Source organism: Pantherophis guttatus, chromosome 1 (genome assembly GCF_059756535.1).
Source record: "Pantherophis guttatus breed Tessera chromosome 1, ASM5975653v1, whole genome shotgun sequence".
Taxonomy (NCBI): Eukaryota; Metazoa; Chordata; class Lepidosauria; order Squamata; family Colubridae; genus Pantherophis; species Pantherophis guttatus.
The window spans coordinates 116,648,480-116,659,117 of NC_142063.1; the positions used below are offsets into that span (position 1 = coordinate 116,648,480).

At 41.3% G+C, this 10,638-nt stretch overlaps 1 long non-coding RNA gene across 3 annotated transcripts in view; it reads right to left on the bottom strand.

Moving 5' to 3' along the window:
• LOC132710758 (uncharacterized) overlaps positions 1-10,638 on the bottom strand; it is a 34,394-nt gene that overhangs the window by 23,599 nt on the left and 157 nt on the right. For 2 of the 3 annotated variants that reach the window (XR_015731651.1, XR_015731649.1), the window contains exons 1-2: positions 10,499-10,598; positions 6,633-6,781 (exon numbers count right to left, since the gene is read on the bottom strand). This is a non-coding gene — a long non-coding RNA (uncharacterized LOC132710758). Of the gene's footprint in view, positions 1-6,632; positions 6,782-10,498; positions 10,599-10,638 lie in introns of those variants that run through there. The other variant, XR_015731650.1, reaches the window with a different exon arrangement.

Below are 10,638 nucleotides of genomic sequence, written 5' to 3' on the forward strand. Positions count from 1 at the left end.
GAAGTAGATCAGGTTATGTGACAAGAATGCATAAGGCAGATTGAAAGAAATTGGGTTTTGTTCAAGGACCCACTCCATGTTGCCAGGGATTTGCAACATTTTGTCAGCGATGGAGGTTGCTAGGTAGTATGAGAAAAGCCCTTGAACGATGAATTGTTAGAAGGCAGCCTTAAACCAGAAAGGGATATGTTGGTAGTGGGAATGGCTGTGGAAGAAAAAAATAAAGAGCCAAGCAATTTCTATTTATTCATGGAAAATGTCTGAACTCTACATCCTCAGTAATTTCCTCCAGAAATCTTTGAAAATTTAAACTCTGTGGGGTCATAGAGTACTCTCCAGAATGTCAGTCATTGGTTCTTTGCTGAGATTGTGGACAGAAACAGTGTTTACAATCTGAATGTCAAAATTTAACATACTGTATCTTCCCCTATTCTTTAGATGCCATGGGCAGCTATTCTGTATGGAGTCAAGCCATCGCCTACCACTTCGTTGCTACACCAACTGGCAATACTTTGGGTTTCAGACGACATTCTGTTTCTGTACTGCTGGGAGATGGCAGAGATTAAAATAGGAAACTTGTGCATGCGAAGAAGATACACAACATCACAATCATAGCCCTTTCACAGATAGCATTTTCAGTTGCAAAATATGGATCTGGGTCTATGAGTTCAGGGATGGTGAAATTAAATTCTCTCCATTCAGAGTTTGAAATCATATCTAAGAGGAATAAGAGAAAATTTAAACTATTTCCTTGGGAGTTTTACTGCTCTAGGGAACTAAGCAAAATGCTAAGTCAAACTCCTTGGTGGCTTTGCAAAAAACTTCAGTAGCACTAATAAGAGCACTAACTTCTCTGATAGGCCATTAGTGACCTCCTCTACCTACAAGGAAACCAAAAATAAAATAGTTCATAAGAGCAAACTTTAAGGATGATGGTATCAATTGAAATAAAAAAAAGCTCTTTGTGGATCCAAAAAGATTAGTTCGGAACTAACATACAATAACAAGATTGAAGAGGCATTGGACCTCTTCTAGTCCAGAGGTCACCAACCTTTCAGATCACAGGGACCACTAAATTCATAATTTTAAATCCTGCGGACCACTAATATGATCTGCCTAATGATCGGCTGGGTGGGCGTGGCTAGGTGGTTATATGACTGGGTGGGTGTGGCCAACTCAATGTTACTTGCGTTGAGGGGCACCTCGCCAGCCTCTAATTTTCCGTCCCCTCCCAGCCACTCCTCGCCTGCACGCTCAGGCTCCTTAGGGCCCCAAGATGAAGTAGTTGTTGGAGCTAAGCAGCCACCATGAGAAAGAGTTGGCAAAACAGCTGGCTCTGTTCAAATTGGATCTGACCGAGAAGGAGGCTCAGCAGAAGCACCTCACTGAGGACTACAGGCATAGGTTTTCAAAGCAGAGGGAAGACCTGTGGGAGTGCAAGGCCAGGTACCGGCGCCTGGAGGCCATGATGCTGGCCATGATGTGCCTGGAAGCCAGTTCCAGGCCATGATGCAGTCTCACTAGAATGAGGCCTTCTGGCTCTTCACCACCAGTGGTGCTTCCCTCCAGCCTTCGTCCAAAGTCCTGCACCAGGAAGCTGAAGCAGACCCCAAGTCGGAATTTCTGCCCCTCTCTGACTGGAACAAAAAGACCCCAAAGGGGGAGACTCTCTGCAGCAACACAAACATTCATTGCACATATCCGGCCCAAGGGACGTAGTTTGAGGACCCCTGATTTAGTGCAATATAAAAAATGCAAATAATTTTTCTGCGGACCATCAAAATTTTCTCATGGACCACTAGTTGGTGACCGCTGTTCTAGTCCAACCCCTTGCTTGAGCAGGAGACCTTATACCATTCCAGACAAATGGTTGTGCAATGTCTTCTTGAAAACCTCCAGTGCTGGAGTTCCCACAGTTTCTGGCAATAAGCCATTCCACCAATTAATTGTTCTCACTGTCAAGAAATTTCTTCTTTGTTCTAAGTTGTATCTCTCTTTAAAGATGTTCCACCCATTACTTCTTGTCCTGCCCTCAGATGTTTTGGACAATAGGTCAACCCACTCTTCTCCATGAGAGCCCTTCAAGTACTAGAAGACCACTATCATGTTACCCCTAGTCAGTGGTGAAATCCAAATTTTTTTACTACCGGTTCTGTGGCGTGGCTTGGTGGGCGTGGTGCGGCTTGGTGGGCGTGGCAGAGGAAGGATCCTGCAAAGTCTCCATTCCCACCCCACTCCAGGGGAAGTATCTTGCAAAATCTCCATTCCCACCCCACTCCAGGGGAAGGATCCTGCAAAATCTCCATTCCCACTCCACTCTGGGGCCAGCCAGAGGTGGCATTTGCTGGTTCTCAGAACCTGCTGGATTTCACCCCTGCTTTACAGGCATATTTGGACCCTTTAATACTGGGCTTCTCAACCTCAGCTACTTTAAGATGTGGGGAGTCCAACTCCCAGAGTTTCCCAGTCCCTGGGCAATTCTGGTAGTTGAAGTCCCCACATCTTAAAAGTGGACAAGGTTGAGAAACGCTGCCTTGGAAAAAGAATCCAAGTTGCAAAAGAGATGTTTTCTTCTGCCTCAAAAGATTTTTCCCAAAGATTGCACCGATATCTGGAAGGGAGTTTGGGAAGAGTGTATAAGAGAACTGGAGCAAATGGGACATTTGGGGGAAAATTCTCGCTTGACAAGGAAAGCTAACTGGAGATGATCAAGTCCTGCAGAAGTGGCTAATTGGTAACACTCACTGAAACAGATCCTCGAGGCCAGAGCTGCAGGAGGCTGCTGAAAAGCAGCTTCATTATGGTGTTTCCCAAAGAAAGGGCAACAAGAGAAATTTGGGGCTTTCAGGCTTCTACCGTAAATCTTGGATCGGAAGAAACCACGGCTTCCAATCTGCCCCCTTTTCTAAACTTAGAGTGGGGGGGGAATCACCAGGAGCAAATCAATTGCACCAGAAAGGGGGAAGTTGCAGGCTTGTAACCAATGGCAGGAAAAGACCAGAGGGAGAGTTATATGCAAGTGAGCAAGTCTCTCACTTTTCCAGTTTCGCTTGATAATGGCATTGTTCTCTTGTAAGTGATAGTAGGATTTCAGAAAACAGCTTTCAGATCGATAGCCATGCTGCTGTTTTCCCATCTAGAACACATTTTAAGTTATTTTCCAAAAGCGGTTCATGAGTGTTTCTAGGTGCATTTCTTTCTTTCCCTTTCTTTTACCTTTTAAAAGCATTTTTAACTACCGGTTCCAGAGAACCGGTAGTAAAAAATGCTAAAAAAAGAAGGAAAAAAAAAGTTCCAACCATTGGGCCTCGCTCAGCTGATTGTCGGAACTTTTCTTTTTTTACTTTTTAAATGCTTTAAAATAAAACAATAAAAACATGTTACTTAAAAAACACATTAACGACAACCGGGCGGGTGGGTGGAGCCTCATGCTGCCATCGCTAGCGGTTCTCCGAACCACCTGCCACGATCGCTACCGGATCACCTGATCCGGTCCGAACTGGGAGCATTTCACCCCTGCCCCTAGTCCTTCTCTTCATTAGACTATTCTGTTAAACTTTCATCATACAGTTTAGCCTTCAGCCCAGTGGTGAAATCTGAACCCGTTTACTACCGGTTTGCTGCTGCGCATGCGTGCTGCGTGCCAAACGTGCACTGTGCACATGCATGCAGTGTGCACCATGCACAAAATGTGAAGTGCACGCGCACACATACGTGCATGCTGTGCATGCCAAAAGCAGGTATGGGGTAAGTAGAACAACAAGCGGGGGGGGGGGTGATCAGCTGTGGCGCACAATCTTCGGAGCCTTTTTTTTTTTACTTTTAAAAGCATTTTTTTACAACCTATTCGCCCGAAATGGTTGTAAAAAAATGCTTTTAAAAGTTTTAAAAAAGGCTCTGACGATGCATGCCACAGCTGTGATCGTCGGAGCCTTTTTTTTACTTTTTAAAAACATTTTTACTACCAGTTCCGGAGAACTGGTAGTAAAAAAATGCCTAAATAAAAAAAAAGTTCCGAAGATCAGCTGAGCGACATGTGATCTTCAGAACTTTTTTTTTACATTTTTTACTACCGGTTCGGCGAACCAGTAGCCTTTTTTACTACCAGTTCAGGCGAACCGGACTGAACCGGGAGCATTTCACCTCTGCTTCAGCCCTTTATTTTGTTGCCCCTCTCTGTACTCTTTCTAGAATTTCAGCATCTTTGTATCACAATTTACCAGAACTAGACATAGTATTCCAGGTGTAGTCTCACTAGGGCAGTATAAAGTAGCACTATCATTTCATGTGATCTTGATAATACTATCCCTCTGGTGATGCAGCCTAGGAAACATTCTGAATAAATAGTTATTCTTGGTTCATAATTTGGAAGCACCCAAGCAACAATCATTTGGTAAGATGAAGCCTGAAGGAATACAGAATTATTTCTGTAAGAAGCTACTAGATTAGAATTTTTCAAACTGGGTTCTATGAAACCAGTGGTTGGAACCTGATCTTCTCAAAGTTCCATAGACTAAAGGCAATCCCACCTCCTTTCTCTGTAGTGGACTAACAAGAAAAAAAGATTTCTGTAAAATACAATAGAAAAGGTGGGACTTTTCTGCTGATATTCAGAAGGTTCACATCTCTTGATCAGAAGTTCTGGAATGGGAGTTTTTGTTTGCTTGTGTAACAAATAGGCTTTAAGGCTCAAAAAAAATGAAATTCCTATCCAGATTATCTCTATAAAATTACCATATTACGAAATCTGTGATTGTAAGGCTCCACTAACTAAAAAGTAAGTTCTTTTAAATTCAAGAAGACTTGGGTCTTTCTAGAGTTAGTGATTGCAAGCATTATCCCTTCAGCTGTAACTATAGTTTGCATCATTTTCTGTTTGATGAGGTAAAGGAGCCTGAGTGGCATAGAAGGCTAATGCCTCCTAAGGCAGCATTTAACATCCAGCTGCCTGCAATTACTGTGAGTTCAATTCTCCCCAGGCTCAAGGTCGACTCAGCCTTCCATCCTTTCTAAGATAGGTAAATTGAGGACCCAGTTTGTGGGGGCAATAAGCTGACTTTGTATAAATATACAAAAGTATGAAGGCTATTGCTTAACGCATTGTAAGCCGCCCTGAGTCTCCGGAGAAGGGCGGCATATAAATCAAATTTTTAAAAAAATATATGTATAAGAAAGGGGAAATTCATAAGCATATCATATGAAAACATTCCCACATATTTTAATCAATGTGCATAAATGTGCACTACAAACTTCAAAAAGTATTTTATGACACTGGAAAAAGATACTAAGGATCCTGTGTCAAAATAAGATACTGTACATTGTGATAGTTCTTCCATTCAAAATGTTACAGTACTGTGTAGAAAGTTGTTACCCACTCCTCTCCTAGAAGAATGAAATATTTTAGGAAATATTAAAAAGGCAGAGTATTATATTTCCATGGATGAGAAATGGAGAAACATGTTTTTTTAGAGGCAGGAAGCAGAGTCACTCTTAATAGCCCCCACCTTTCTTAATAGCCCACAGCAGATGTCAGCACTTAAGAGATAAAGAGACAGATATTCATAAGCAAATTCCCTGCAGCAAGGTCTCAACAAAGGGTTAGCCTTTTGTGGCTGAGGGTTAGCCCTCAGCCACAAAAGGAATTGCCCAAAAAGCCCCTTCATTGCATCAGCCCAAACTTCAACCAAACCAAGCTCAGACAAACTCCTAGGATTTGTACACAGCCCCATGGGAGTCTGACAACAGCCAATAGAATGCATGTCCTTGCACAGGAACAGGAAGTTCAAGTGCAAAGCCCAAGAGAAGGTATAAATAACCCCCCCACTCTCAACTGCATGTGATCAGCTACCTAGAATCACATGTGCTTCATCAATAAATGGACCCTCTTTCCAATCAGCCTCCAGCCTCCATTTTGTCTCCAGTGCCTTTCTCCTGGCTTGGAACTGAACCAGATGGATATTTCTTCCAACAACTGCAATACCAAAGACACGCCCTTTCAAAAAACTGGGAGCATAATCTATCTAGTGATGACCATATTATATTACCACCACACAAGACACCCACACACCATTTTTTAAAAAGTAAGATTTTGTATAGCCTGAGGAAAGGAAAGCAGAACTGAGAAAATAAAGTCTGGGTCATAGCACCATATGTGTGTCCTGTAAAAGCTCCTGAATAAAGCATGACTATTCTGGAAAATAACATGTGTTACAAAAGCACTCTTAAATAAACAAACAAAAAAATAGTAAAAAGGGCTCATGAAAAACTTTTTCAGGCTTATTTTAACCTAACTATTCATTTCTTGACTTTATTTAAATTGAGAAGAAAAGAAAATTCTACTTCTACTACTACGTAACTAAATGAATATCACAATGTAATTGACAAGGTTCAGGTTCAATTCTTTTTTCTTCTAAACAAGCTAAACAGGTGTTTAGTCACCACAACTGGTTCCGGTAACTCTTTTATGAAATGAAGCAATTGCTAAGTGTAAATCATGTGACCATGACTGTGTTTACAATTTTACTTCTGTTGGAATTCATTGTTGGAATGTATTTTTATGCAACAACTACAGTAGTGTCACTGCGTTTTTGTATTTACCAGATGAGCTCTTATTTTTGGACTTTCAGACTTACCATAGCTTGCCAAGTTCTTATCAGTAAGCTAACTGCGCATGTCCACATTCCTTCACTTGCTTCTCTCTTTCTTTGTTCTCCGGCCAAGAGAGGTGGCTGGGAAAGCTTTGCCAAAATGTAGTTAATTAGCCAGTAAGATGTTTTATTTTCTGTATAACAAATAAATGAGTTTTTCTTAGAAAATATATCTTCGGGTTTATTTTCTTAAAGTATACTTCAAGGAAATAGTCACGATCCATTCTCTAATCAAGGTGCAATTACCCAAAAGCAGAATGGGATTAATTGCCACCCTGACAAGTAGTATTCAGGCAGTAGATGGCAGCGTTTAAAGTTTGGATCTATGGTGTATACTTTATATATATATATATATATAATAAGTTTATTTGTCAAATATACTCTATGTTCTTTAGTCCTAAACAGAGTTTCCTGTTTCCTGTTACAATTAAAAATAGTTGAGCAATAAAGCAGATGATGACTGTACTCTTTGCACTATGGTGCTATATATTTGGTTCAGGATTTGCATTGATTTGCTCAAACATTTGCATTTATTTAAAGAATGAAATCCATGGGAGTCAACATTACTTTTATGCTTTTCCTAGTGTCATCCCCATTCCCAAGTTCTATTGCATTTCATCATCCCTGATTTTTATTAATTCAGTCATCAGAATGTTTTTGTTGTTGTGTTACTCTAAATGTAGTTACCAAAAGGGAAGAGAGGAATTAAAGGGCAAAGCTACAGCTGTGAGGCCAGGGAGGCAGGAGGATGAAAATGATTCAGAAACAGAGCTTCAAATTACTCTTATCTCATTTTTGGCTCAAGTAAATTTGACAATCAACTATACTTCTGATCTAAACATCAATTTTAAGAATTCTTTTTATTTTTTATTATTCTTATAGTATCTATAATGGTCATTATGTGATCCTAATAGGCAGGGATGGGTTCTAATTTTTTTTACTACCGATTCTGTGGGCGTGGCTTATTTTGTGGGGGTGGCTTGGAGGTCATGTGACTGGGGTGGGCGTGGCTAGCTGATCATGTGACTGGGTGGCCATGGCTATGTGTATAGGGATTACTCAGAGGGCTGAAAAAAGTCATTTCTGGCAGGTCCTCGCACTTTTGACTGGTCCTCACACTTATGGTCATCCTCACATTTATGCCCGTGCAGCATTCTTAACAACCATGTCACTCATTTCACAACTGCTTCTTCTCACCATGGTGACAAGACAGGGCAAAAAATGTAAAATGTGAGGACAGTCGTAAGTTCGAGGACTGGTCAAAAGTGCGAGGACCAGTCAAAAATAACTTTTTCAGCCCTCCGAGTAGTCCATATGCACAAAAGGATTCAATTATTTCTTCAAAGTGCTGATGATTGCACCCTGGCTGGAAGAACTCCAACAGGGGAGTATTTCCTCCCAACAGCGGTGTAAAAAGCTTAAAACAATTCTTCCCCTTTAAGAAAGTCAAGCAAAAAAATAGCCTCCGGAACGGGAAGTGACAGTAAGTCTAGGCATACTGCCGGAGAGGCAGTTTCTGTAACAAAGATTAGGCTAGGAAACAACACCAAATGTTGTAATTAATCCTTACAGGATTAACCCTGTAAAGTGGAAAAAGACAAAAGGAGATTTCTTTTAACAACCGGTTCTCTGAACTGCTTAACTACTTAACTACTTAACAACCGGTTCTACCGAAGTAGAATCCCACCACTGGGTCTACCCATTTATTTTTGCAGGCACCGGTCTACTCATTTGTTTTCTTTTAACACTGATCAGCTGTAGGAACTCAGGAGGCAGCAATAGATTTGGGGTGGGGCCAAATAAAAGGTAAGAATAACGGGTGGGGGGGGCAGAACCGGTTCAGTGACGTCATATCGTCACCGCTACCAGCTCGGCCTAACCGGGCCGAACCAGGAGGAACCCACCACTGCTAATAGGATTACAGATACTCCTCACTTATCAATAGCATTAAGACTGGAATTTCCCATCACTAAGCAATGCATTTATAAAGTGTCATGTCACATGACCACATTGCTTACTGATGGCGGTGCCAGCACTTCTCATTATTGTCATGTGAGGATTGCAGGCCATTAAACAAGGACCTTGTCATGACTTCCTGCCAACATCTGACAAGCAAAGTCAATGGGGAAGCTAGCAAGAAATTGCAAGTCCCAGGCGGCTTGCAAACAGGTTGGCAGACAAATAAGCGATTACTGCTGGGTGGGTGTGCAAGTGGCTGGTACAGTATGAGTGTGGTGGGGCTGGAAATGAGTGCTGCTGGGTAAGGGAGGTTGTGCAGGTGGCCAGTGTGGTGCAGCTTGAGTGCAGCAGAGCCAGCAATGGTAGCTGCCGGGTTTCAGAAACTTAGTAGAGTGATGTGCACCCTTTCCTGCCAGCTTTCCCACTGATTTTGCTTGTTGGAAGCCAGCAGGAAAGTTTGGAAATGGTGACCACTTGACTACAGGATGCTGCAACTTTCATAAATGCAAGCCAATTGCCAAGCACCCAGATTGCAATCATGTGATCATGGGGGCAATGGGACGCCAAACTTTGAGGACTCATTTTAAGTAGCCCTTGTTAGAACCATTGTAACTTTGAAATGGCTAGGCTAGGCTAGACTAGGCTAGGACAGGACAGGACAGGACAGGATGACAGAGTTGGAAGGGACCTTGGAGGCCTTCTATTCCAACCCTGCTCAGGCAGGAAACCCTATACCATTTCAGACAAATGTTTGTCCAGTCTCTTCTTAAAAACTTCCAGTGTTGGAGCATCTACAACTTCTGGAGTTAAGTCATTCCACTGGTTAATTGTTCTAACTATCAGGAAATTTCTTAGTTCTAGGTAAGTTCTCTCCTTGATTAATTTCCATCCGTTACTTCTTGTCCTGTCTTCAGATGCTTTGCAAAATAGGTTGATTCCCTCTTTTTTGTGGCAACCACTTAGATATTGGAACACTGCTATCAAGTCACCCCAATCCTTCTTTTCATTAAACTAGACATACCCAATTCCAGGAATCGTTCTTTATATATTTTAGCCTCCAGTCCCCTAATCATCTTTGTTGTTCTTCTCTGCACTGTTTCTAGAGTCTCAACGTCTTTTTTATAGCATGACCAAAACTCACCAACAGTCCTAATATTGCAGAATATACAGCCTCATGTTACATAACTAACCTCCATTTCATGCTGAATAAACTAAATTATTAATGTATCTTAAATAGAAAACTATCTTTAGATAGATTTTTTATTCCAAAAGCATTTCATTAAAATAAATTTGATAAAAAAATAATAAAAAGATTTAAATCAAAAACATCCAATTTAAATTTTAAAAAATCAGATTTTTTTAAAAAAACATCAATTTTTATCCACCCTGGGTCTAAAGCAGTTTTTTTTTTCAAATATGGCAACTTCTAAGATGTGGCCGGAGAATTCTGGGCATTAAAAATCCACACATCTTAAAAGTTGCCACATTTGAAAAACACAGCTCTACAGGAAAGGGAAGTCTGAGGAAGTCATGGCTGGATGGAAACTCGCCTATATATATTTCACATATATATAAAAGGTAAAGGAGTCCTGTGGATTTTACTCTGCTAGTTGTTGCCGATATATATATATATAAAATATGTGTTTTCGTAGATTTTCACAGGTACAGGTATGTAAGTCTTGGTGTATTCGGGTCTTTTCCCGTGTAAGATTGACAAGCATGAAGCCGAAGACACCAGCCTGAAGATGACGAGTGGGACCTTGTCAAAATGTCGCCAAGATACTCTCAATCTTACACGGGAAAAGACCCGAATACGCCAAGACTTGCAATATTATGCGTGTATATACCACCCCATATAGTCGGCAACGAGTAGCACAGGCACACAAAATTACCTCATTAATTCATTCCATTTCTGTAGCCACCCAGCTGAACCAACAGACTCTTGTACAATAAATACACTCCTGTCTCTTGGTATGCAGCGAAGGCTCATCCCGGCCAACCAGTTCTATGCTAACAAGCGACTCCACCTAAA